Here is a 21298-nt window from a genome sequence, read left to right as displayed (position 1 = left end):
TCACAACCGCGTGCAAAACCAGAAAAGCACTTGTCACGAGCAGCCAGGAGTCGAACCTAGACTCTTCTGATCCGTAGTCAGATGCGTTATCCATTGCGCCACTAGCCCCACAAGCACAAGTCAACATCTTTCTGTGGTCCCTTGTGAAAGAATCTTCCGGTCCTGAAGTGAGTAAAACAGCAAAATAATAAGATCAGCACACCATTTGCAGATGCCATGACCCGGATTCGAACCGGGGTTGCTGCGGCCACAACGCAGAGTACTAACCACTATACGATCACGGCCTGAAGGAAGCTCTCGTGGCATCGAGGTTCTGTTGCACTGGGCAATGCACCGAATGGGAGAGGTGAATGGCTTCACAACCGCGTGCAAAAACACTTCTCAAAAGCTTGCCAGGAGTCGAACGCAGAATCTTCTGATCCGTAGTCAGACGCGTTATCCATTGCGCCACTAGCCCCACAAGCACAAGTCAACATCTTTCTGTGGTCCCTTGTGAAAGAATCTTCCGGTCCTGAAGTGAGTAAAACAGCTAACTAATAAGTTTAGCACGCCATTTGCAGATGCCATTAACCGGATTCGAACCGGGGTTGCTGCGGCCACAACACAGAGTACTAACCACTATACGATCACGGCCTGAAGGCAGGAGTCGTGGCATCGAGGTTCTGTTGTTCTGGGCAATCCACCGAATTGCATTGATGAAAGGCTTCACAACCGCGTGCAAAACCAGAAATGTACTTCTCACGAGCTAGGCAGGAGTCGAACGCAGAATCTTCTGATCCGCAGTCAGACGCGTTATCCATTGCGCCACTAGCCCCACAAGCACAAGTCAACATCTTTCTGTGGTCCCTTGTGAAAGAATCTTCCGGTCCTGAAGTGAGTAAAACAGCAAACTAATAAGATTAGCACACCATTTGCAGATGCCATGACCCGGATTCGAACCGGGGTTGCTGCGGCCACAACGCAGAGTACTAACCACTATACGATCACGGCCTGAAGGAAGCTCTCGTGGCATCGAGGTTCTGTTGCACTGGGCAATGCACCGAATGGTCGAGGTGAATGGCTTCACAACTGCGTGCAAAAACAGAAAAACACTTCTCACGAGCTAGCCAGGAGTCGAACCTAGAATCTTCTGATCCGTAGTCAGACGCGTTATCCATTGCGCCACTAGCCCCACAAGCACAAGTCAACATCTTTCTGTGGTCCCTTGTGAAAGAATCTTCCGGTCCTGAAGTGAGTAAAACAGCAAACTAATAAGATTAGCACACCATTTGCAGATGCCATGACCCGGATTCGAACCGGGGTTGCTGCGGCCACAACGCAGAGTACTAACCACTATACGATCACGGCCTGAAAGAAGCAGTCGTGGCATCGAGGTTCTGTTGCTCTGGGCAATGCACCGAATGGCAACGGTGAATGGCTTCACAACCGCGTGCAAAACCAGAAAAGCACTTGTCACGAGCTAGCCAGGAGTCGAACCTAGAATCTTCTGATCCGTAGTCAGATGCGTTATCCATTGCGCCACTAGCCCCACAAGCACAAGTCAACATCTTTCTGTGGTCCCTTGTGAAAGAATCTTCCGGTCCTGAAGTGAGTAAAACAGCAAACTAATAAGATTAGCACACCATTTGCAGATGCCATGACCCGGATTCGAACCGGGGTTGCTGCGGCCACAACGCAGAGTACTAACCACTATACGATCACGGCCTGAAGGAAGCTCTCGTGGCATCGAGGTTCTGTTGCACTGGGCAATGCACCGAATGGTAGAGGTGAATGGCTTCACAACCGCGTGCAAAAACACTTCTCAAAAGCTTGCCAGGAGTCGAACGCAGAATCTTCTTATCCGTAGTCAGACGCGTTATCCATTGCGCCACTAGCCCCACAAGCACAAGTCAACATCTTTCTGTGGTCCCTTGTGAAAGAATCTTCCGGTCCTGAAGTGAGTAAAACAGCTAACTAATAAGTTTAGCACGCCATTTGCAGATGCCATTAACCGGATTCGAACCGGGGTTGCTGCGGCCACAACACAGAGTACTAACCACTATACGATCACGGCCTGAAGGCAGGAGTCGTGGCATCGAGGTTCTGTTGCTCTGGGCAATCCACCGAATTGCAATGATGAAAGGCTTCACAACCGCGTGCAAAACCAGAAAAAGACTTCTCACGAGCTAGCCAGGAGTCGAACCTAGAATCTTCTGATCCGTAGTCAGACGCGTTATCCATTGCGCCACTAGCCCCACAAGCACAAGTCAACATCTTTCTGTGGTCCCTTGTGAAAGAATCTTCCGGTCCTGAAGTGAGTAAAACAGCAAACTAATAAGATTAGCACACCATTTGCAGATGCCATGACCCGGATTCGAACCGGGGTTGCTGCGGCCACAACGCAGAGTACTAACCACTATACGATCACGGCCTGAAGGAAGCTCTCGTGGCATCGAGGTTCTGTTGCACTGGGCAATGCACCGAATGGTCGAGGTGAATGGCTTCACAACCGCGTGCAAAAACAGAAAAACACTTCTCACGAGCTAGCCAGGAGTCGAACCTAGAATCTTCTGATCCGTAGTCAGACGCGTTATCCATTGCGCCACTAGCCCCACAAGGACAAGTCAACATCGTTCTGTGGTCCCTTGTGAAAGAAACTTCCGGTTCTGAAGTGAGTAAAACAGCACACTAATAAGTTTAGCACGCCATTTGCAGATGCCATGACCCGGATTCGAACCGGGGTTGCTGCGGCCACAACACAGAGTACTAACCACTATACGATCACGGCCTGAAGGAAGCAGTTGTGGCATCGAGGTTCTGTTGCTCTGGGCAATGCACCGAATGGTAGAGGTGAATGGCTTCACAGCCGCGTGCAAAACCAGAAAAGCACTTCTCACGAGCTAGCCAGGAGTCGAACCTAGAATCTTCTGAACCGTAGTCAGATGCGTTATCCATTGCGCCACTAGCCCCACAAGGACAAGTCAACATCGTTCTGTGGTCCCTTGTGAAAGAAACTTCCGGTCCTGAAGTGAGTAAAACAGCACACTAATAAGTTTAGCACGCCATTTGCAGATGCCATGACCTGGATTCGAACCGGGGTTGCTGCGGCCACAACACAGAGTACTAACCACTATACTATCACGGCCTGAAGGAAGCAGTCGTGGCATCGAGGTTCTGTTGCTCTGGGCAATGCACCGAATGGTAGAGGTGAATGGCTTCACAGCCGCGTGCAAAACCAGAAAAGCACTTCACACGAGCTAGCCAGGAGTCGAACCTAGAATCTTCTGATCCGTAGTCAGACGCTTTATCCATTGCACCACTAGCCCCACAAGGACAAGTCAACATCGTTCTGTGGTCCCTTGTGAAAGAAACTTCCGGTCCTGAAGTGAGTAAAACAGCAAACTAATAAGATTAGCACACCATTTGCAGATACCATGACCCGGATTCAAACCGGGGTTGCTGCGGCCACAACGCAGAGTACTAACCACTATACGATCACGGCCTGAAGGAAGCTCTCGTGGCATCGAGGTTCTGTTGCACTGGGCAATGCACCGAATGGTGGAGGTGAATGGCTTCACAACTGCGTGCAAAAACAGAAAAACACTTCTCACGAGCTAGCCAGGAGTCGAACCTAGAATCTTCTGATCCGTAGTCAGACGCGTTATCCATTGCGCCACTAGCCCCACAAGCACAAGTCAACATCTTTCTGTGGTCCCTTGTGAAAGAATCTTCCGGTCCCGAAGTGAGTAAAACAGCAAACTAATAAGATTAGCACACCATTTGCAGATACCATGACACGGATTCGAACCGGGCATGCTGCTGCCACAAGACAGAGTACTAACCACTATTCGATCACGGCCTGAAAGAAGCAGTCGTGGCATCGAGGTTCTGTTGCTCTGGGCAATGCACCGAATGGCAATGGTGAATGGCTTCACAACCGCGTGCAAAACCAGAAAAGCACTTGTCACGAGCTAGCCAGGAGTCGAACCTAGAATCTTCTGATCCGTAGTCAGATGCGTTATCCATTGCGCCACTAGCCCCACAAGCACAAGTCAACATCTTTCTGTGGTCCCTTGTGAAAGAATCTTCCGGTCCTGAAGTGAGTAAAACAGCAAACTAATAAGTTTAGCGCACCATTTGCAGATACCATGACAAGGATTCGAACCGGGGATGCTGCGGCCACAAGACAGAGTACTAACCACTATACGATCACGGCCTGAAGGAAGCACTCGTGGCATCGAGGTTCTGTTGCACTGGGCAATGCACCGAATGGGGGAGGTGAATGGCTTCACAACCGCGTGCAAAAACAGAAAAACACTTCTCACGAGCTAGCCAGGAGTCGAACCTAGAATCTTCTGATCCGTAGTCAGACGCGTTATCCATTGCGCCACAAGCCCCACAAGGACAAGTCAACATCGTTCTGTGGTCCCTTGTGAAAGAAACTTCCGGTCCTGAAGTGAGTAAAACAGCACACTAATAAGTTTAGCACGCCATTTGCAGATGCCATGACCCGGATTCGAACCGGGGTTGCTGCGGCCACAACACAGAGTACTAACCACTATACGATCACGGCCTGAACGAAGCAGTCGTGGCATCGAGGTTCTGTTGCTCTGGGCAATGCACCGAATGGTAGAGGTGAATGGCTTCACAGCCGCGTGCAAAACCAGAAAAGCACTTCACACGAGCTAGCCAGGAGTCGAACCTAGAATCTTCTGATCCGTAGTCAGACGCTTTATCCATTGCGCCACTAGCCCCACAAGGACAAGTCAACATCGTTCTGTGGTCCCTTGTGAAAGAAACTTCCGGTCCTGAAGTGAGTAAAACAGCAAACTAATAAGATTAGCACACCATTTGCAGATGCCATGACCCGGATTCGAACCGGGGTTGCTGCGGCCACAACGCAGAGTACTAACCACTATACGATCACGGCCTGAAGGAAGCTCTCGTGGCATCGAGGTTCTGTTGCACTGGGCAATGCACCGAATGGTCGAGGTGAATGGCTTCACAACCGTGCAAAAACAGAAAAACACTTCTCACGAGCTAGCCAGGAGTCGAACCTAGAATCTTCTGATCCGTAGTCAGACGCGTTATCCATTGCGCCACTAGCCCCACAAGCACAAGTCAACATCTTTCTGTGGTCCCTTGTGAAAGAATCTTCCGGTCCCGAAGTGAGTAAAACAGCAAACTAATAAGATTAGCACAACATTTGCAGATACCATGACACGGATTCGAACCGGGCATGCTGCTGCCACAAGACAGAGTACTAACCACTATTCGATCACGGCCTGAAAGAAGCAGTCGTGGCATCGAGGTTCTGTTGCTCTGGGCAATGCACCGAATGGCAATGGTGAATGGCTTCACAACAGCGTGCAAAACCAGAAAAGCACTTGTCACGAGCTAGCCAGGAGTCAAACCTAGAATCTTCTGATCCGTAGTCAGACGCGTTATCCATTGCGCCACTAGCCCCACAAGCACAAGTCAACATCTTTCTGTGGTCCCTTGTGAAAGAATCTTCCGGTCCTGAAGTGAGTAAAACAGCAAACTAATAAGATTAGCACACCATTTGCAGATGCCATGACCCGGATTCGAACCGGGGTTGCTGCAGCCACAACGCAGAGTACTAACCACTATACGATCACGGCCTGAAGGAAGCTCTCGTGGCATCGAGGTTCTGTTGCACTGGGCAATGCACCGAATGGGAGAGGTGAATGGCTTCACAACCGCGTGCAAAAACAGAAAAACACTTCTCACGAGCTAGCCAGGAGTCGAACCTAGAATCTTCTGATCCGTAGTCAGACGCGTTATCCATTGCGCCACAAGCCCCACAAGGACAAGTCAACATCGTTCTGTGGTCCCTTGTGAAAGAAACTTCCGGTCCTGAAGTGAGTAAAACAGCACACTAATAAGTTTAGCACGCCATTTGCAGATGCCATGACCCGGATTCGAACCGGGGTTGCTGCGGCCACAACACAGAGTACTAACCACTATACGATCACGGCCTGAAGGAAGCAGTCGTGGCATCGAGGTTCTGTTGCTCTGGGCAATGCACCGAATGGTAGAGGTGAATGGCTTCACAGCCGCGTGCAAAACCAGAAAAGCACTTCACACGAGCTAGCCAGGAGTCGAACCTAGAATCTTCTGATCCGTAGTCAGACGCTTTATCCATTGCGCCACTAGCCCCACAAGGACAAGTCAACATCGTTCTGTGGTCCCTTGTGAAAGAAACTTCCGGTCCTGAAGTGAGTAAAACAGCAAACTAATAAGATTAGCACACCATTTGCAGATGCCATGACCCGGATTCGAACCGGGGTTGCTGCGGCCACAACGCAGAGTACTAACCACTATACGATCACGGCCTGAAGGAAGCTCTCGTGGCATCGAGGTTCTGTTGCACTGGGCAATGCACCGAATGGTCGAGGTGAATGGCTTCACAACTGCGTGCAAAAACAGAAAAACACTTCTCACGAGCTAGCCAGGAGTCGAACCTAGAATCTCCTGATCCGTAGTCAGACGCGTTATCCATTGCGCCACTAGCCCCACAAGCACAAGTCAACATCTTTCTGTGGTCCCTTGTGAAAGAATCTTCCGGTCCCAAAGTGAGTAAAACAGCAAACTAATAAGATTAGCACAACATTTGCAGATACCATGACACGGATTCGAACCGGGCATGCTGCTGCCACAAGACAGAGTACTAACCACTATTCGATCACGGCCTGAAGGAAGCGCTCGTGGCATCGAGGTTCTGTTGCACTGGGCAATGCACCGAATGGGAGAGGTCAATGGCTTCACAACCGCGTGCAAAAACAGAAAAACACTTCTCACGAGCTAGCCAGGAGTCGAACCTAGAATCTTCTGATCCGTAGTCAGACGCGTTATCCATTGCGCCACTAGCCCCACAAGGACAAGTCAACATCGTTCTGTGGTCCCTTGTGAAAGAAACTTCCGGTCCTGAAGTGAGTAAAACAGCACACTAATAAGTTTAGCACGCCATTTGCAGATGCCATGACCCGGATTCGAACCGGGGTTGCTGCGGCCACAACACAGAGTACTAACCACTATACGATCACGGCCTGAAGGAAGCAGTTGTGGCATCGAGGTTCTGTTGCTCTGGGCAATGCACCGAATGGTAGAGGTGAATGGCTTCACAGCCGCGTGCAAAACCAGAAAAGCACTTCTCACGAGCTAGCCAGGAGTCGAACCTAGAATCTTCTGAACCGTAGTCAGATGCATTATCCATTGCGCCACTAGCCCCACAAGGACAAGTCAACATCGTTCTGTGGTCCCTTGTGAAAGAAACTTCCGGTCCTGAAGTGAGTAAAACAGCACACTAATAAGTTTAGCACGCCATTTGCAGATGCCATGACCCGGATTCGAACCGGGGTTGCTGCGGCCACAACACAGAGTACTAACCACTATACGATCACGGCCTGAAGGAAGCAGTCGTGGCATCGAGGTTCTGTTGCTCTGGGCAATGCACCGAATGGTAGAGGTGAATGGCTTCACAGCCGCGTGCAAAACCAGAAAAGCACTTCACACGAGCTAGCCAGGAGTCAAACCTAGAATCTTCTGATCCGTAGTCAGACGCTTTATCCATTGCGCCACTAGCCCCACAAGGACAAATCAACATCGTTCTGTGGTCCCTTGTGAAAGAAACTTCCGGTCCTGAAGTGAGTAAAACAGCAAACTAATAAGATTAGCACACCATTTGCAGATACCATGACCCGGATTCGAACCGGGGTTGCTGCGGCCACAACGCAGAGTACTAACCACTATACGATCACGGCCTGAAGGAAGCTCTCGTGGCATCGAGGTTCTGTTGCACTGGGCAATGCACCGAATGGTCGAGGTGAATGGCTTCACAACTGCGTGCAAAAACAGAAAAACACTTCTCACGAGCTAGCCAGGAGTCGAACCTAGAATCTTCTGATCCGTAGTCAGACGCGTTATCCATTGCGCCACTAGCCCCACAAGCACAAGTCAACATCTTTCTGTGGTCCCTTGTGAAAGAATCTTCCGGTCCCGAAGTGAGTAAAACAGCAAACTAATAAGATTAGCACACCATTTGCAGATACCATGACACGGATTCGAACCGGGCATGCTGCTGCCACAAGACAGAGTACTAACCACTATTCGATCACGGCCTGAAAGAAGCAGTCGTGGCATCGAGGTTCTGTTGCTCTGGGCAATGCACCGAATGGCAATGGTGAATGGCTTCACAACCGCGTGCAAAACCAGAAAAGCACTTGTCACGAGCTAGCCAGGAGTCGAACCTTGAATCTTCTGATCCGTAGTCAGATGCGTTATCCATTGCGCCACTAGCCCCACAAGCACAAGTCAACATCTTTCTGTGGTCCCTTGTGAAAGAATCTTCCGGTCCTGAAGTGAGTAAAACAGCAAACTAATAAGTTTAGCGCACCATTTGCAGATACCATGACAAGGATTCGAACCGGGGATGCTGCGGCCACAAGACAGAGTACTAACCACTATACGATCACGGCCTGAAGGAAGCACTCGTGGCATCGAGGTTCTGTTGCACTGGGCAATGCACCGAATGGTAGAGGTGAATGGCTTCACAGCCGCGTGCAAAACCAGAAATGCACTTCACACGAGCTAGCCAGGAGTCGAACGCAGAATCTTCTGATCCGTAGTCAGATGCGTTATCCATTGCGCCACTAGCCCCACAAGCAGAAGTCAACATCTTTCTGTGGTCCCTTGTGAAAGAATCTTCCGGTCCTGAAGTGAGTAAAACAGCTAACTAATAAGTTTAGCACGCCATTTGCAGATGCCATTAACCGGATTCGAACCGGGGTTGCTGCGGCCACAACACAGAGTACTAACCACTATACGATCACGGCCTGAAGGCAGGAGTCGTGGCATCGAGGTTCTGTTGCTCTGGGCAATCCACCGAATTGCATTGATGAAAGGCTTCACAACCGCGTGCAAAACCAGAAAAAGACTTCTCACGAGCTAGCCAGGAGTCAAACCTACAATCTTCTGATCCGTAGTCAGACGCGTTATCCATTGCGCCACTAGCCCCACAAGCACAAGTCAACATCTTTCTGTGGTCCCTTGTGAAAGAATCTTCCGGTCCTGAAGTGAGTAAAACAGCAAACTAATAAGATTAGCACACCATTTGCAGATGCCATGACCCGGATTCGAACCGGGGTTGCTGCGGCCACAACGCAGAGTACTAACCACTATACGATCACGGCCTGAAGGAAGCACTCGTGGCATCGAGGTTCTGTTGCACTGGGCAATGCACCGAATGGGAGAGGTGAATGGCTTCACAACCGCGTGCAAAAACAGAAAAACACTTCTCACGAGCTAGCCAGGAGTCGAACCTAGAATCTTCTGATCCGTAGTCAGACGCGTTATCCATTGCGCCACTAGCCCCACAAGGACAAGTCAACATCGTTCTGTGGTCCCTTGTGAAAGAAACTTCCGGTCCTGAAGTGAGTAAAACAGCAAACTAATAAGATTAGCACACCATTTGCAGATGCCATGACCCGGATTCGAACCGGGGTTGCTGCGGCCACAACGCAGAGTACTAACCACTATACGATCACGGCCTGAAAGAAGCAGTCGTGGCATCGAGGTTCTGTTGCTCTGGGCAATGCACCGAATGGCAATGGTGAATGGCTTCACAACCGCGTGCAAAACCAGAAAAGCACTTGTCACGAGCTAGCCAGGAGTCAAACCTAGAATCTTCTGATCCGTAGTCAGACGCGATATCCATTGCGCCACTAGCCCCACAAGCACAAGTCAACATCTTTCTGTGGTCCCTTGTGAAAGAATCTTCCGGTCCTGAAGTGAGTAAAACAGGAAACTAATAAGATTAGCACACCATTTGCAGATGCCATGACCCGGATTCGAACCGGGGTTGCTGCGGCCACAACGCAGAGTACTAACCACTATACGATCACGGCCTGAAGGAAGCTCTCGTGGCATCGAGGTTCTGTTGCACTGGGCAATGCACCGAATGGTAGAGGTGAATGGCTTCACAACCGCGTGCAAAAACACTTCTCAAAAGCTTGCCAGGAGTCGAACGCAGAATCTTGTGATCCGTAGTCAGACGCGTTATCCATTGCGCCACTAGCCCCACAAGCACAAGTCAACATCTTTCTGTGGTCCCTTGTGAAAGAATCTTCCGGTCCTGAAGTGAGTAAAACAGCAAACTAATAAGATTAGCACACCATTTGCAGATGCCATGACCCGGATTCGAACCGGGGTTGCTGCAGCCACAACGCAGAGTACTAACCACTATACGATCACGGCCTGAAGGAAGCTCTCGTGGCATCGAGGTTCTGTTGCACTGGGCAATGCACCGAATGGTCGATTTGAATGGCTTCACAACTGCGTGCAAAAACAGAAAAACACTTCTCACGAGCTAGCCAGGAGTCGAACCTAGAATCTTCTGATCCGTAGTCAGACGCGTTATCCATTGCGCCACTAGCCCCACAAGCACAAGTCAACATCTTTCTGTGGTCCCTTGTGAAAGAATCTTCCGGTCCTGAAGTGAGTAAAACAGCAAACTAATAAGATTAGCACACCATTTGCAGATACCATGACCCGGATTCAAACCGGGGTTGCTGCGGCCACAACGCAGAGTACTAACCACTATACGATCACGGCCTGAAGGAAGCTCTCGTGGCATCGAGGTTCTGTTGCACTGGGCAATGCACCGAATGGTGGAGGTGAATGGCTTCACAACTGCGTGCAAAAACAGAAAAACACTTCTCACGAGCTAGCCAGGAGTCGAACCTAGAATCTTCTGATCCGTAGTCAGACGCGTTATCCATTGCGCCACTAGCCCCACAAGCACAAGTCAACATCTTTCTGTGGTCCCTTGTGAAAGAATCTTCCGGTCCCGAAGTGAGTAAAACAGCAAACTAATAAGATTAGCACACCATTTGCAGATACCATGACACGGATTCGAACCGGGCATGCTGCTGCCACAAGACAGAGTACTAACCACTATTCGATCACGGCCTGAAAGAAGCAGTCGTGGCATCGAGGTTCTGTTGCTCTGGGCAATGCACCGAATGGCAATGGTGAATGGCTTCACAACCGCGTGCAAAACCAGAAAAGCACTTGTCACGAGCTAGCCAGGAGTCGAACCTAGAATCTTCTGATCCGTAGTCAGATGCGTTATCCATTGCGCCACTAGCCCCACAAGCACAAGTCAACATCTTTCTGTGGTCCCTTGTGAAAGAATCTTCCGGTCCTGAAGTGAGTAAAACAGCAAACTAATAAGTTTAGCGCACCATTTGCAGATACCATGACAAGGATTCGAACCGGGGATGCTGCGGCCACAAGACAGAGTACTAACCACTATACGATCACGGCCTGAAGGAAGCACTCGTGGCATCGAGGTTCTGTTGCACTGGGCAATGCACCGAATGGGAGAGGTGAATGGCTTCACAACCGCGTGCAAAAACAGAAAAACACTTCTCACGAGATAGCCAGGAGTCGAACCTAGAATCTTCTGATTCGTAGTCAGACGCGTTATCCATTGCGCCACAAGCCCCACAAGGACAAGTCAACATCGTTCTGTGGTCCCTTGTGAAAGAAACTTCCGGTCCTGAAGTGAGTAAAACAGCACACTAATAAGTTTAGCACGCCATTTGCAGATGCCATGACCCGGATTCGAACCGGGGTTGCTGCGGCCACAACACAGAGTACTAACCACTATACGATCACGGCCTGAAGGAAGCAGTCGTGGCATCGAGGTTCTGTTGCTCTGGGCAATGCACCGAATGGTCGAGGTGAATGGCTTCACAACTGCGTGCAAAAACAGAAAAACACTTCTCACGAGCTAGCCAGGAGTCGAACCTAGAATCTTCTGATCCGTAGTCAGACGCGTTATCCATTGCGCCACTAGCCCCACAAGCACAAGTCAACATCTTTCTGTGGTCCCTTGTGAAATAATCTTCCGGTCCCGAAGTGAGTAAAACAGCAAACTAATAAGATTAGCACAACATTTGCAGATACCATGACACGGATTCGAACCGGGCATGCTGCTGCCACAAGACAGAGTACTAACCACTATTCGATCACGGCCTGAAAGAAGCAGTCGTGGCATCGAGGTTCTGTTGCTCTGGGCAATGCACCGAATGGCAATGGTGAATGGCTTCACAACCGCGTGCAAAACCAGAAAAGCACTTGTCACGAGCTAGCCAGGAGTCGAACCTAGAATCTTCTGATCCGTAGTCAGACGCGTTATCCATTGCGCCACTAGCCCCACAAGCACAAGTCAACATCTTTCTGTGGTCCCTTGTGAAAGAATCTTCCGGTCCTGAAGTGAGTAAAACAGCAAACTAATAAGATTAGCACACCATTTGCAGATGCCATGACCCGGATTCGAACCGGGGTTGCTGCAGCCACAACGCAGAGTACTAACCACTATACGATCACGGCCTGAAGGAAGCTCTCGTGGCATCGAGGTTCTGTTGCACTGGGCAATGCACCGAATGGGAGAGGTGAATGGCTTCACAACCGCGTGCAAAAACAGAAAAACACTTCTCACGAGCTAGCCAGGAGTCGAACCTAGAATCTTCTGATCCGTAGTCAGACGCGTTATCCATTGCGCCACAAGCCCCACAAGGACAAGTCAACATCGTTCTGTGGTCCCTTGTGAAAGAAACTTCCGGTCCTGAAGTGAGTAAAACAGCACACTAATAAGTTTAGCACGCCATTTGCAGATGCCATGACCCGGATTCGAACCGGGGTTGCTGCGGCCACAACACAGAGTACTAACCACTATACGATCACGGCCTGAAGGAAGCAGTCGTGGCATCGAGGTTCTGTTGCTCTGGGCAATGCACCGAATGGTAGAGGTGAATGGCTTCACAGCCGCGTGCAAAACCAGAAAAGCACTTCACACGAGCTAGCCAGGAGTCGAACCTAGAATCTTCTGATCCGTAGTCAGACGCTTTATCCATTGCGCCACTAGCCCCACAAGGACAAGTCAACATCGTTCTGTGGTCCCTTGTGAAAGAAACTTCCGGTCCTGAAGTGAGTAAAACAGCAAACTAATAAGATTAGCACACCATTTGCAGATGCCATGACCCGGATTCGAACCGGGGTTGCTGCGGCCACAACGCAGAGTACTAACCACTATACGATCACGGCCTGAAGGAAGCTCTCGTGGCATCGAGGTTCTGTTGCACTGGGCAATGCACCGAATGGTCGAGGTGAATGGCTTCACAACTGCGTGCAAAAACAGAAAAACACTTCTCACGAGCTAGCCAGGAGTCGAACCTAGAATCTCCTGATCCGTAGTCAGACGCGTTATCCATTGCGCCACTAGCCCCACAAGCACAAGTCAACATCTTTCTGTGGTCCCTTGTGAAAGAATCTTCCGGTCCCAAAGTGAGTAAAACAGCAAACTAATAAGATTAGCACAACATTTGCAGATACCATGACACGGATTCGAACCGGGCATGCTGCTGCCACAAGACAGAGTACTAACCACTATTCGATCACGGCCTGAAGGAAGCGCTCGTGGCATCGAGGTTCTGTTGCACTGGGCAATGCACCGAATGGGAGAGGTCAATGGCTTCACAACCGCGTGCAAAAACAGAAAAACACTTCTCACGAGCTAGCCAGGAGTCGAACCTAGAATCTTCGGATCCGTAGTCAGACGCGTTATCCATTGCGCCACTAGCCCCACAAGGACAAGTCAACATCGTTCTGTGGTCCCTTGTGAAAGAAACTTCCGGTCCTGAAGTGAGTAAAACAGCACACTAATAAGTTTAGCACGCCATTTGCAGATGCCATGACGCGGATTCGAACCGGGGTTGCTGCGGCCACAACACAGAGTACTAACCACTATACGATCACGGCCTGAAGGAAGCAGTTGTGGCATCGAGGTTCTGTTGCTCTCGGCAATGCACCGAATGGTAGAGGTGAATGGCTTCACAGCCGCGTGCAAAACCAGAAAAGCACTTCTCACGAGCTAGCCAGGAGTCGAACCTAGAATCTTCTGAACCGTAGTCAGATGCATTATCCATTGCGCCACTAGCCCCACAAGGACAAGTCAACATCGTTCTGTGGTCCCTTGTGAAAGAAACTTCCGGTCCTGAAGTGAGTAAAACAGCACACTAATAAGTTTAGCACGCCATTTGCAGATGCCATGACCCGGATTCGAACCGGGGTTGCTGCGGCCACAACACAGAGTACTAACCACTATACGATCACGGCCTGAAGGAAGCAGTCGTGGCATCGAGGTTCTGTTGCTCTGGGCAATGCACCGAATGGTAGAGGTGAATGGCTTCACAGCCGCGTGCAAAACCAGAAAAGCACTACACACGAGCTAGCCAGGAGTCAAACCTAGAATCTTCTGATCCGTAGTCAGACGCTTTATCCATTGCGCCACTAGGCCCACAAGGACAAATCAACATCGTTCTGTGGTCCCTTGTGAAAGAAACTTCCGGTCCTGAAGTGAGTAAAACAGCAAACTAATAAGATTAGCACACCATTTGCAGATACCATGACCCGGATTCGAACCGGGGTTGCTGCGGCCACAACGCAGAGTACTAACCACTATACGATCACGGCCTGAAGGAAGCTCTCGTGGCATCGAGGTTCTGTTGCACTGGGCAATGCACCGAATGGTCGAGGTGAATGGCTTCACAACTGCGTGCAAAAACAGAAAAACACTTCTCACGAGCTAGCCAGGAGTCGAACCTAGAATCTTCTGATCCGTAGTCAGACGCGTTATCCATTGCGCCACTAGCCCCACAAGCACAAGTCAACATCTTTCTGTGGTCCCTTGTGAAAGAATCTTCCGGTCCCGAAGTGAGTAAAACAGCAAACTAATAAGATTAGCACACCATTTGCAGATACCATGACACGGATTCGAACCGGGCATGCTGCTGCCACAAGACAGAGTACTAACCACTATTCGATCACGGCCTGAAAGAAGCAGTCGTGGCATCGAGGTTCTGTTGCTCTGGGCAATGCACCGAATGGCAATGGTGAATGGCTTCACAACCGCGTGCAAAACCAGAAAAGCACTTGTCACGAGCTAGCCAGGAGTCGAACCTTGAATCTTCTGATCCGTAGTCAGATGCGTTATCCATTGCGCCACTAGCCCCACAAGCACAAGTCAACATCTTTCTGTGGTCCCTTGTGAAAGAATCTTCCGGTCCTGAAGTGAGTAAAACAGCAAACTAATAAGTTTAGCGCACCATTTGCAGATACCATGACAAGGATTCGAACCGGGGATGCTGCGGCCACAAGACAGAGTACTAACCACTATACGATCACGGCCTGAAGGAAGCACTCGTGGCATCGAGGTTCTGTTGCACTGGGCAATGCACCGAATGGTAGAGGTGAATGGCTTCACAGCCGCGTGCAAAACCAGAAATGCACTTCACACAAGCTAGCCAGGAGTCGAACGCAGAATCTTCTGATCCGTAGTCAGATGCGTTATCCATTGCGCCACTAGCCCCACAAGCAGAAGTCAACATCTTTCTGTGGTCCCTTGTGAAAGAATCTTCCGGTCCTGAAGTGAGTAAAACAGCTAACTAATAAGTTTAGCACGCCATTTGCAGATGCCATTAACCGGATTCGAACCGGGGTTGCTGCGGCCACAACACAGAGTACTAACCACTATACGATCACGGCCTGAAGGCAGGAGTCGTGGCATCGAGGTTCTGTTGCTCTGGGCAATCCACCAAATTGCATTGATGAAAGGCTTCACAACCGCGTGCAAAACCAGAAAAAGACTTCTCACGAGCTAGCCAGGAGTCAAACCTACAATCTTCTGATCCGTAGTCAGACGCGTTATCCATTGCGCCACTAGCCCCACAAGCACAAGTCAACATCTTTCTGTGGTCCCTTGTGAAAGAATCTTCCGGTCCTGAAGTGAGTAAAACAGCAAACTAATAAGATTAGCACACCATTTGCAGATGCCATGACCCGGATTCGAACCAGGGTTGCTGCGGCCACAACGCAGAGTACTAACCACTATACGATCACGGCCTGAAGGAAGCTCTCGTGGCATCGAGGTTCTGTTGCACTGGGCAATGCACCGAATGGTCGAGGTGAATGGCTTCACAACTGCGTGCAAAAACAGAAAAACACTTCTCACGAGCTAGCCAGGAGTCGAACCTAGAATCTTCTGATCCGTAGTCAGACGCGTTATCCATTGCGCCACTAGCCCCACAAGCACAAGTCAACATCTTTCTGTGGTCCCTTGTGAAAGAATCTTCCGGTCCTGAAGTGAGTAAAACAGCAAACTAATAAGATTAGCACACCATTTGCAGATGCCATGACCCGGATTCGAACCAGGGTTGCTGCGGCCACAACGCAGAGTACTAACCACTATACGATCACGGCCTGAAGGAAGCACTCGTGGCATCGAGGTTCTGTTGCACTGGGCAATGCACCGAATGGGAGAGGTGAATGGCTTCACAACCGCGTGCAAAAACAGAAAAACACTTCTCACGAGCTAGCCAGGAGTCGAACCTAGAATCTTCTGATCCGTAGTCAGACGCGTTATCCATTGCGCCACTAGCCCCACAACGACAAGTCAACATCGTTCTGTGGTCCCTTGTGAAAGAAACTTCCGGTCCTGAAGTGAGTAAAACAGCAAACTAATAAGATTAGCACACCATTTGCAGATGCCATGACCCGGATTCGAACCGGGGTTGCTGCGGCCACAACGCAGAGTACTAACCACTATACGATCACGGCCTGAAAGAAGCAGTCGTGGCATCGAGGTTCTGTTGCTCTGGGCAATGCACCGAATGGCAATGGTGAATGGCTTCACAACCGCGTGCAAAACCAGAAAAGCACTTGTCACGAGCTAGCCAGGAGTCAAACCTAGAATCTTCTGATCCGTAGTCAGACGCGATATCCATTGCGCCACTAGCCCCACAAGCACAAGTCAACATCTTTCTGTGGTCCCTTGTGAAAGAATCTTCCGGTCCTGAAGTGAGTAAAACAGGAAACTAATAAGATTAGCACACCATTTGCAGATGCCATGACCCGGATTCGAACCGGGGTTGCTGCGGCCACAACGCAGAGTACTAACCACTATACGATCACGGCCTGAAGGAAGCTCTCGTGGCATCGAGGTTCTGTTGCACTGGGCAATGCACCGAATGGTAGAGGTGAATGGCTTCACAACCGCGTGCAAAAACACTTCTCAAAAGCTTGCCAGGAGTCGAACGCAGAATCTTCTGATCCGTAGTCAGACGCGTTATCCATTGCGCCACTAGCCCCACAAGCACAAGTCAACATCTTTCTGTGGTCCCTTGTGAAAGAATCTTCCGGTCCTGAAGTGAGTAAAACAGCAAACTAGTAAGATTAGCACACCATTTGCAGATGCCATGACCCGGATTCAAACCGGGGTTGCTGCGGCCACAACGCAGAGTACTAACCACTATACGATCACGGCCTGAAGGAAGCTCTCGTGGCATCGAGGTTCTGTTGCACTGGGCAATGCACCGAATGGTCGATTTGAATGGCTTCACAACTGCGTGCAAAAACAGAAAAACACTTCTCACGAGCTAGCCAGGAGTCGAACCTAGAATCTTCTGATCCGTAGTCAGACGCGTTATCCATTGCGCCACTAGCCCCACAAGCACAAGTCAACATCTTTCTGTGGTCCCTTGTGAAAGAATCTTCCGGTCCTGAAGTGAGTAAAACAGCAAACTAATAAGATTAGCACACCATTTGCAGATGCCATGACCCCGATTCGAACCGGGGTTGCTGCGGCCACAACGCAGAGTACTAACCACTATACGATCACGGCCTGAAAGAAGCACTCGTGGCATCGAGGTTCTGTTGCACTGGGCAATGCACCGAATGGGAGAGGTGAATGGCTTCACAACCGCGTGCAAAAACAGAAAAACACTTCTCACGAGCTAGCCAGGAGTCGAACCTAGAATCTTCTGATCCGTAGTCAGACGCGTTATCCATTGCGCCACTAGCCCCACAAGGACAAGTCAACATCGTTCTGTGATCCCTTGTGAAAGAAACTTCCGGTCCTGAAGTGAGTAAAACAGCAAACTAATAAGTTTAGCGCACCATTTGCAGATACCATGACAAGGATTCGAACCGGGGATGCTGCGGCCACAAGACAGAGTACTAACCACTATACGATCACGGCCTGAAGGAAGCACTCGTGGCATCGAGGTTCTGTTGCACTGGGCAATGCACCGAATGGGAGAGGTGAATGGCTTCACAACCGCGTGCAAAAACAGAAAAACACTTCTCACGAGCTAGCCAGGAGTCGAACCTAGAATCTTCTGATCCGTAGTCAGACGCGTTATCCATTGCGCCACTAGCCCCACAAGGACAAGTCAACATCGTTCTGTGGTCCCTTGTGAAAGAAACTTCCGGTCCTGAAGTGAGTAAAACAGCACACTAATAAGTTTAGCACACCATTTGCAGATGCCATGACCCGGATTCGAACCGGGGTTGCTGCGGCCACAAGACAGAGTACTAACCACTATACGATCACGGCCTGAAGGAAGCAGTCGTGGCATCGAGGTTCTGTTGCTCTGGGCAATGCACCGAATGGTAGAGGTGAATGGCTTCACAGCCGCGTGCAAAACCAGAAAAGCACTTCTCACGAGCTAGCCAGGAGTTGAACCTAGAATCTTCTGATCCGTAGTCAGATGCGTTATCCATTGCACCACTAGCCCCACAAGCACAAGTCAACATCTTTCTGTGGTCCCTTGTGAAAGAATCTTCCGGTCCTGAAGTGAGTAAAACAGCTAACTAATAAGTTTAGCGCAGCATTTGCAGATACCATGACATAGATTCGAACCGGGGTTGCTGCGGCCACAACACAGAGTACTAACCACTATACGATCACCGCCTGAAGGAAGCAGTCGTGGCATCGAGGTTCTGTTGCACTGGGCAATGCACCGAATGCTAGGGGTGAATGGCTTCACAACCGCGTGCAAAAACACTTCTCAAAAGCTTGCCAGGAGTCGAACGCAGAATCTTCTGATCCGCAGTCAGACTCGTTATCCATTGCGCCACTAGCCCCACAAGCACAAGTCAACATCTTTCTGTGGTCCCTTGTGAAAGAATCTTCCGGTCCTGAAGTGAGTAAAACAGCTAACTAATAAGTTTAGCACGCCATTTGCAGATGCCATTAACCGGATTCGAACCGGGGTTGCTGCGGCCACAACACAGAGTACTAACCACTATACGATCACGGCCTGAAGGAAGCAGTCGTGGCATCGAGGTTCTGTTGCTCTGGGCAATCCACCGAATGGCATTGATGAAAGGCTTCACAACCGCGTGCAAAACCAGAAAAACACTTCTCACGAGCTAGCCAGGAGTCGAACCTAGAATCTTCTGATCCGTAGTCAGACGGGTTATACATTGCGCCACTAGCCCCACAATCACAAGTCAACATCTTTCTGTGGTCCCTTGTGAAAGAATCTTCCGGTCCTGAAGTGAGTAAAACAGCAAACTAATAAGATTAGCACACCATTTGCAGATGCCATGACCCGGATTCGAACCGGGGTTGCTGCGGCCACAACGCAGAGTACTAACCACTATACGATCACGGTCTGAAGGAAGCTCTCGTGGCATCGAGGTTCTGTTGCACTGGGCAATGCACCGAATGGTAGAGGTGAATGGCTTCACAACCGCGTGCAAAAACAGAAAAACACTTCTCACGAGCTAGCCTGGAGTCGAACCTAGAATCTTCTGATCCGTAGTCAGACGCGTTATCCATTGCGCCACTAGCACCACAAGCACAAATCAACATCTTTCTGTGGTCCCTTGTGAAAGAATCTTCCGGTCCTGAAGTGAGTAAAACAGCAAACTAATAAGTTTAGCGCACCATTTGCAGATACCATGACACGGATTCGAACCGGGGATGCTGCTGCCACAAGACAGAGTACTAACCACTATTCGATCACGGCCTGAAGGAAGCACTCGTGGCATCGAGGTTCTGTTGCACTGGGCAATGCACCGAATGGGAGAGGTGAACGGCTTCACAACCGCGTGCAAAAACAGAAAAACACTTCACACGAGCTAGCCAGGAGTCGAACCTAGAATCTTCTGATCCGTAGTCAGACGCTTTATCCATTGCGCCACTAGCCCCACAAGGACAAGTCAACATCGTTCTGTGGTCCCTTGTGAAAGAAACTTCCGGTCCTGAAGTGAGTAAAATAGCACACTAATAAGTTTAGCACGCCATTTGTAGATGCCATGACCCGGATTCGAACCGGGGTTGCTGCGGCCACAACACAGAGTACTAACCACTATACAATCACGGCCTGAAGGAAGCAGTCGTGGCATCGAGGTTCTGTTGCTCTGGGCAATGCACCGAATGGTAGAGATGAATGGCTTCACAACCGCGTGCAAAAACAGAAAAACACTTCTCACAAGCTAGCCAGGAGTCGAACCTAGAATCTTCTGATCCGTAGTCAGACGTGTTATCCATTGCGCCACTAGCCCCGCAAGCACAAGTCAACATCTTTCTGTGGTCCCTTGTGAAAGAATCTTCCGGTCCTAATGTGAGTAAAACAGCAAACTAATAAGTTTAGCACACCATCTGCAGATGCCATGACCCGGATTCGAACCGGGGTTGCTGTGGCCATAACGCAGAGTACTAACCACTATACGATCACGGCCTGAAAGAAGCAGTCGTGGCATCGAGATTCTGTTGCTCTGGGCAATGCACCGAATGGCAATGGTGAATGGCTTCACAACCGCGTGCAAAACCAGAAAAGCACTTGTCACGAGCTAGCCAGGAGTCGAACCTAGAATCTTCTGATCCGTAGTCAGATGCGTTATCCATTGCGCCACTAGCCCCACAAGCACAAGTCAACATCTTTCTGTGGTCCCTTGTGAAAGAATCTTCCGGTCCTGAAGTGAGTAAAACAGCTAACTAATAAGTTTAGCGCAGCATTTGCAGATACCATGACACAGATTCGAACCGGGGTTGCTGCGGCCACAACACAGAGTACTAACCACTATACGATCACGGCCTGAAGGAAGCTCTCGTGGCATCGAGGTTCTGTTGCACTGGGCAATGCACCGAATGGGAGAGGTGAACGGCTTCACAACCGCGTGCAAAAACAGAAAAACACTTCACACGAGCTAGCCAGGAGTCGAACCTAGAATCTTCTGATCCGTAGTCAGACGCTTTATCCATTGCACCACTAGCCCCACAAGGACAAGTCAACATCGTTCTGTGGTCCCTTGTGAAAGAATCTTCCGGTCCTGAATGAAGTAAAACAGCAAACAAACAAGTTTAGCACGCCATTTGCAGATGCCATGACCCGGTTTCGAACCGGGGTTGCCGCAGGGTACTAAACACTATACGATCACGGCCTGG

At 50.0% G+C, this 21298-nt stretch overlaps 58 non-coding genes across 58 annotated transcripts; all 58 read right to left on the bottom strand.

Moving 5' to 3' along the window:
• Positions 1-212: 212 nt before the first annotated feature.
• Positions 213-284, bottom strand: trnah-gug (transfer RNA histidin (anticodon GUG)). Its single transcript has one exon. It is a non-coding gene; the product is annotated as a tRNA-His (tRNA).
• A 634-nt stretch (positions 285-918) lies between these two features.
• trnah-gug (transfer RNA histidin (anticodon GUG)) lies at positions 919-990 on the bottom strand. The gene has a single exon. It is a non-coding gene; the product is annotated as a tRNA-His (tRNA).
• A 108-nt stretch (positions 991-1098) lies between these two features.
• Positions 1099-1171, bottom strand: trnar-acg (transfer RNA arginine (anticodon ACG)). The gene has a single exon. It is a non-coding gene; the product is annotated as a tRNA-Arg (tRNA).
• Positions 1172-1275: 104 nt separating this feature from the next.
• On the bottom strand, positions 1276-1347 carry trnah-gug (transfer RNA histidin (anticodon GUG)). The gene has a single exon. It is a non-coding gene; the product is annotated as a tRNA-His (tRNA).
• Positions 1348-1455: 108 nt separating this feature from the next.
• Positions 1456-1528, bottom strand: trnar-acg (transfer RNA arginine (anticodon ACG)). The gene has a single exon. It is a non-coding gene; the product is annotated as a tRNA-Arg (tRNA).
• A 104-nt stretch (positions 1529-1632) lies between these two features.
• Positions 1633-1704, bottom strand: trnah-gug (transfer RNA histidin (anticodon GUG)). Its single transcript has one exon. It is a non-coding gene; the product is annotated as a tRNA-His (tRNA).
• A 457-nt stretch (positions 1705-2161) lies between these two features.
• On the bottom strand, positions 2162-2234 carry trnar-acg (transfer RNA arginine (anticodon ACG)). The gene has a single exon. It is a non-coding gene; the product is annotated as a tRNA-Arg (tRNA).
• Positions 2235-2338: 104 nt separating this feature from the next.
• trnah-gug (transfer RNA histidin (anticodon GUG)) lies at positions 2339-2410 on the bottom strand. Its single transcript has one exon. It is a non-coding gene; the product is annotated as a tRNA-His (tRNA).
• Positions 2411-2518: 108 nt separating this feature from the next.
• trnar-acg (transfer RNA arginine (anticodon ACG)) lies at positions 2519-2591 on the bottom strand. The gene has a single exon. It is a non-coding gene; the product is annotated as a tRNA-Arg (tRNA).
• A 104-nt stretch (positions 2592-2695) lies between these two features.
• Positions 2696-2767, bottom strand: trnah-gug (transfer RNA histidin (anticodon GUG)). Its single transcript has one exon. It is a non-coding gene; the product is annotated as a tRNA-His (tRNA).
• Positions 2768-2875: 108 nt separating this feature from the next.
• Positions 2876-2948, bottom strand: trnar-acg (transfer RNA arginine (anticodon ACG)). Its single transcript has one exon. It is a non-coding gene; the product is annotated as a tRNA-Arg (tRNA).
• A 104-nt stretch (positions 2949-3052) lies between these two features.
• On the bottom strand, positions 3053-3124 carry trnah-gug (transfer RNA histidin (anticodon GUG)). The gene has a single exon. It is a non-coding gene; the product is annotated as a tRNA-His (tRNA).
• Positions 3125-3589: 465 nt separating this feature from the next.
• On the bottom strand, positions 3590-3662 carry trnar-acg (transfer RNA arginine (anticodon ACG)). The gene has a single exon. It is a non-coding gene; the product is annotated as a tRNA-Arg (tRNA).
• Positions 3663-3946: 284 nt separating this feature from the next.
• trnar-acg (transfer RNA arginine (anticodon ACG)) lies at positions 3947-4019 on the bottom strand. Its single transcript has one exon. It is a non-coding gene; the product is annotated as a tRNA-Arg (tRNA).
• Positions 4020-4303: 284 nt separating this feature from the next.
• trnar-acg (transfer RNA arginine (anticodon ACG)) lies at positions 4304-4376 on the bottom strand. Its single transcript has one exon. It is a non-coding gene; the product is annotated as a tRNA-Arg (tRNA).
• A 104-nt stretch (positions 4377-4480) lies between these two features.
• Positions 4481-4552, bottom strand: trnah-gug (transfer RNA histidin (anticodon GUG)). Its single transcript has one exon. It is a non-coding gene; the product is annotated as a tRNA-His (tRNA).
• A 285-nt stretch (positions 4553-4837) lies between these two features.
• trnah-gug (transfer RNA histidin (anticodon GUG)) lies at positions 4838-4909 on the bottom strand. The gene has a single exon. It is a non-coding gene; the product is annotated as a tRNA-His (tRNA).
• Positions 4910-5015: 106 nt separating this feature from the next.
• On the bottom strand, positions 5016-5088 carry trnar-acg (transfer RNA arginine (anticodon ACG)). The gene has a single exon. It is a non-coding gene; the product is annotated as a tRNA-Arg (tRNA).
• A 284-nt stretch (positions 5089-5372) lies between these two features.
• trnar-acg (transfer RNA arginine (anticodon ACG)) lies at positions 5373-5445 on the bottom strand. The gene has a single exon. It is a non-coding gene; the product is annotated as a tRNA-Arg (tRNA).
• A 284-nt stretch (positions 5446-5729) lies between these two features.
• trnar-acg (transfer RNA arginine (anticodon ACG)) lies at positions 5730-5802 on the bottom strand. The gene has a single exon. It is a non-coding gene; the product is annotated as a tRNA-Arg (tRNA).
• A 104-nt stretch (positions 5803-5906) lies between these two features.
• Positions 5907-5978, bottom strand: trnah-gug (transfer RNA histidin (anticodon GUG)). Its single transcript has one exon. It is a non-coding gene; the product is annotated as a tRNA-His (tRNA).
• A 285-nt stretch (positions 5979-6263) lies between these two features.
• On the bottom strand, positions 6264-6335 carry trnah-gug (transfer RNA histidin (anticodon GUG)). Its single transcript has one exon. It is a non-coding gene; the product is annotated as a tRNA-His (tRNA).
• A 108-nt stretch (positions 6336-6443) lies between these two features.
• Positions 6444-6516, bottom strand: trnar-acg (transfer RNA arginine (anticodon ACG)). Its single transcript has one exon. It is a non-coding gene; the product is annotated as a tRNA-Arg (tRNA).
• Positions 6517-6800: 284 nt separating this feature from the next.
• On the bottom strand, positions 6801-6873 carry trnar-acg (transfer RNA arginine (anticodon ACG)). The gene has a single exon. It is a non-coding gene; the product is annotated as a tRNA-Arg (tRNA).
• A 104-nt stretch (positions 6874-6977) lies between these two features.
• On the bottom strand, positions 6978-7049 carry trnah-gug (transfer RNA histidin (anticodon GUG)). Its single transcript has one exon. It is a non-coding gene; the product is annotated as a tRNA-His (tRNA).
• Positions 7050-7334: 285 nt separating this feature from the next.
• trnah-gug (transfer RNA histidin (anticodon GUG)) lies at positions 7335-7406 on the bottom strand. Its single transcript has one exon. It is a non-coding gene; the product is annotated as a tRNA-His (tRNA).
• Positions 7407-7871: 465 nt separating this feature from the next.
• trnar-acg (transfer RNA arginine (anticodon ACG)) lies at positions 7872-7944 on the bottom strand. Its single transcript has one exon. It is a non-coding gene; the product is annotated as a tRNA-Arg (tRNA).
• Positions 7945-8228: 284 nt separating this feature from the next.
• On the bottom strand, positions 8229-8301 carry trnar-acg (transfer RNA arginine (anticodon ACG)). Its single transcript has one exon. It is a non-coding gene; the product is annotated as a tRNA-Arg (tRNA).
• Positions 8302-9119: 818 nt separating this feature from the next.
• Positions 9120-9191, bottom strand: trnah-gug (transfer RNA histidin (anticodon GUG)). Its single transcript has one exon. It is a non-coding gene; the product is annotated as a tRNA-His (tRNA).
• Positions 9192-9299: 108 nt separating this feature from the next.
• Positions 9300-9372, bottom strand: trnar-acg (transfer RNA arginine (anticodon ACG)). Its single transcript has one exon. It is a non-coding gene; the product is annotated as a tRNA-Arg (tRNA).
• A 104-nt stretch (positions 9373-9476) lies between these two features.
• On the bottom strand, positions 9477-9548 carry trnah-gug (transfer RNA histidin (anticodon GUG)). The gene has a single exon. It is a non-coding gene; the product is annotated as a tRNA-His (tRNA).
• A 285-nt stretch (positions 9549-9833) lies between these two features.
• trnah-gug (transfer RNA histidin (anticodon GUG)) lies at positions 9834-9905 on the bottom strand. The gene has a single exon. It is a non-coding gene; the product is annotated as a tRNA-His (tRNA).
• Positions 9906-10362: 457 nt separating this feature from the next.
• Positions 10363-10435, bottom strand: trnar-acg (transfer RNA arginine (anticodon ACG)). Its single transcript has one exon. It is a non-coding gene; the product is annotated as a tRNA-Arg (tRNA).
• A 284-nt stretch (positions 10436-10719) lies between these two features.
• Positions 10720-10792, bottom strand: trnar-acg (transfer RNA arginine (anticodon ACG)). Its single transcript has one exon. It is a non-coding gene; the product is annotated as a tRNA-Arg (tRNA).
• A 284-nt stretch (positions 10793-11076) lies between these two features.
• trnar-acg (transfer RNA arginine (anticodon ACG)) lies at positions 11077-11149 on the bottom strand. The gene has a single exon. It is a non-coding gene; the product is annotated as a tRNA-Arg (tRNA).
• A 284-nt stretch (positions 11150-11433) lies between these two features.
• On the bottom strand, positions 11434-11506 carry trnar-acg (transfer RNA arginine (anticodon ACG)). The gene has a single exon. It is a non-coding gene; the product is annotated as a tRNA-Arg (tRNA).
• Positions 11507-11610: 104 nt separating this feature from the next.
• trnah-gug (transfer RNA histidin (anticodon GUG)) lies at positions 11611-11682 on the bottom strand. Its single transcript has one exon. It is a non-coding gene; the product is annotated as a tRNA-His (tRNA).
• Positions 11683-11790: 108 nt separating this feature from the next.
• On the bottom strand, positions 11791-11863 carry trnar-acg (transfer RNA arginine (anticodon ACG)). The gene has a single exon. It is a non-coding gene; the product is annotated as a tRNA-Arg (tRNA).
• Positions 11864-12147: 284 nt separating this feature from the next.
• trnar-acg (transfer RNA arginine (anticodon ACG)) lies at positions 12148-12220 on the bottom strand. The gene has a single exon. It is a non-coding gene; the product is annotated as a tRNA-Arg (tRNA).
• A 284-nt stretch (positions 12221-12504) lies between these two features.
• On the bottom strand, positions 12505-12577 carry trnar-acg (transfer RNA arginine (anticodon ACG)). Its single transcript has one exon. It is a non-coding gene; the product is annotated as a tRNA-Arg (tRNA).
• A 104-nt stretch (positions 12578-12681) lies between these two features.
• On the bottom strand, positions 12682-12753 carry trnah-gug (transfer RNA histidin (anticodon GUG)). The gene has a single exon. It is a non-coding gene; the product is annotated as a tRNA-His (tRNA).
• Positions 12754-13038: 285 nt separating this feature from the next.
• trnah-gug (transfer RNA histidin (anticodon GUG)) lies at positions 13039-13110 on the bottom strand. The gene has a single exon. It is a non-coding gene; the product is annotated as a tRNA-His (tRNA).
• A 108-nt stretch (positions 13111-13218) lies between these two features.
• On the bottom strand, positions 13219-13291 carry trnar-acg (transfer RNA arginine (anticodon ACG)). The gene has a single exon. It is a non-coding gene; the product is annotated as a tRNA-Arg (tRNA).
• An 818-nt stretch (positions 13292-14109) lies between these two features.
• trnah-gug (transfer RNA histidin (anticodon GUG)) lies at positions 14110-14181 on the bottom strand. Its single transcript has one exon. It is a non-coding gene; the product is annotated as a tRNA-His (tRNA).
• Positions 14182-14646: 465 nt separating this feature from the next.
• Positions 14647-14719, bottom strand: trnar-acg (transfer RNA arginine (anticodon ACG)). Its single transcript has one exon. It is a non-coding gene; the product is annotated as a tRNA-Arg (tRNA).
• Positions 14720-15003: 284 nt separating this feature from the next.
• trnar-acg (transfer RNA arginine (anticodon ACG)) lies at positions 15004-15076 on the bottom strand. The gene has a single exon. It is a non-coding gene; the product is annotated as a tRNA-Arg (tRNA).
• Positions 15077-15894: 818 nt separating this feature from the next.
• trnah-gug (transfer RNA histidin (anticodon GUG)) lies at positions 15895-15966 on the bottom strand. Its single transcript has one exon. It is a non-coding gene; the product is annotated as a tRNA-His (tRNA).
• A 108-nt stretch (positions 15967-16074) lies between these two features.
• On the bottom strand, positions 16075-16147 carry trnar-acg (transfer RNA arginine (anticodon ACG)). The gene has a single exon. It is a non-coding gene; the product is annotated as a tRNA-Arg (tRNA).
• Positions 16148-16251: 104 nt separating this feature from the next.
• trnah-gug (transfer RNA histidin (anticodon GUG)) lies at positions 16252-16323 on the bottom strand. Its single transcript has one exon. It is a non-coding gene; the product is annotated as a tRNA-His (tRNA).
• Positions 16324-16431: 108 nt separating this feature from the next.
• On the bottom strand, positions 16432-16504 carry trnar-acg (transfer RNA arginine (anticodon ACG)). Its single transcript has one exon. It is a non-coding gene; the product is annotated as a tRNA-Arg (tRNA).
• A 104-nt stretch (positions 16505-16608) lies between these two features.
• Positions 16609-16680, bottom strand: trnah-gug (transfer RNA histidin (anticodon GUG)). Its single transcript has one exon. It is a non-coding gene; the product is annotated as a tRNA-His (tRNA).
• A 285-nt stretch (positions 16681-16965) lies between these two features.
• trnah-gug (transfer RNA histidin (anticodon GUG)) lies at positions 16966-17037 on the bottom strand. The gene has a single exon. It is a non-coding gene; the product is annotated as a tRNA-His (tRNA).
• A 457-nt stretch (positions 17038-17494) lies between these two features.
• trnar-acg (transfer RNA arginine (anticodon ACG)) lies at positions 17495-17567 on the bottom strand. Its single transcript has one exon. It is a non-coding gene; the product is annotated as a tRNA-Arg (tRNA).
• Positions 17568-17851: 284 nt separating this feature from the next.
• Positions 17852-17924, bottom strand: trnar-acg (transfer RNA arginine (anticodon ACG)). Its single transcript has one exon. It is a non-coding gene; the product is annotated as a tRNA-Arg (tRNA).
• Positions 17925-18208: 284 nt separating this feature from the next.
• trnar-acg (transfer RNA arginine (anticodon ACG)) lies at positions 18209-18281 on the bottom strand. Its single transcript has one exon. It is a non-coding gene; the product is annotated as a tRNA-Arg (tRNA).
• A 284-nt stretch (positions 18282-18565) lies between these two features.
• On the bottom strand, positions 18566-18638 carry trnar-acg (transfer RNA arginine (anticodon ACG)). Its single transcript has one exon. It is a non-coding gene; the product is annotated as a tRNA-Arg (tRNA).
• A 1524-nt stretch (positions 18639-20162) lies between these two features.
• On the bottom strand, positions 20163-20234 carry trnah-gug (transfer RNA histidin (anticodon GUG)). The gene has a single exon. It is a non-coding gene; the product is annotated as a tRNA-His (tRNA).
• A 465-nt stretch (positions 20235-20699) lies between these two features.
• On the bottom strand, positions 20700-20772 carry trnar-acg (transfer RNA arginine (anticodon ACG)). Its single transcript has one exon. It is a non-coding gene; the product is annotated as a tRNA-Arg (tRNA).
• Positions 20773-21298: the final 526 nt, after the last annotated feature.

This window comes from Hippocampus zosterae, chromosome 3 (genome assembly GCF_025434085.1).
Source record: "Hippocampus zosterae strain Florida chromosome 3, ASM2543408v3, whole genome shotgun sequence".
Taxonomy (NCBI): Eukaryota; Metazoa; Chordata; class Actinopteri; order Syngnathiformes; family Syngnathidae; genus Hippocampus; species Hippocampus zosterae.
This window is presented reverse-complemented; position numbering and strand designations above follow the sequence as displayed.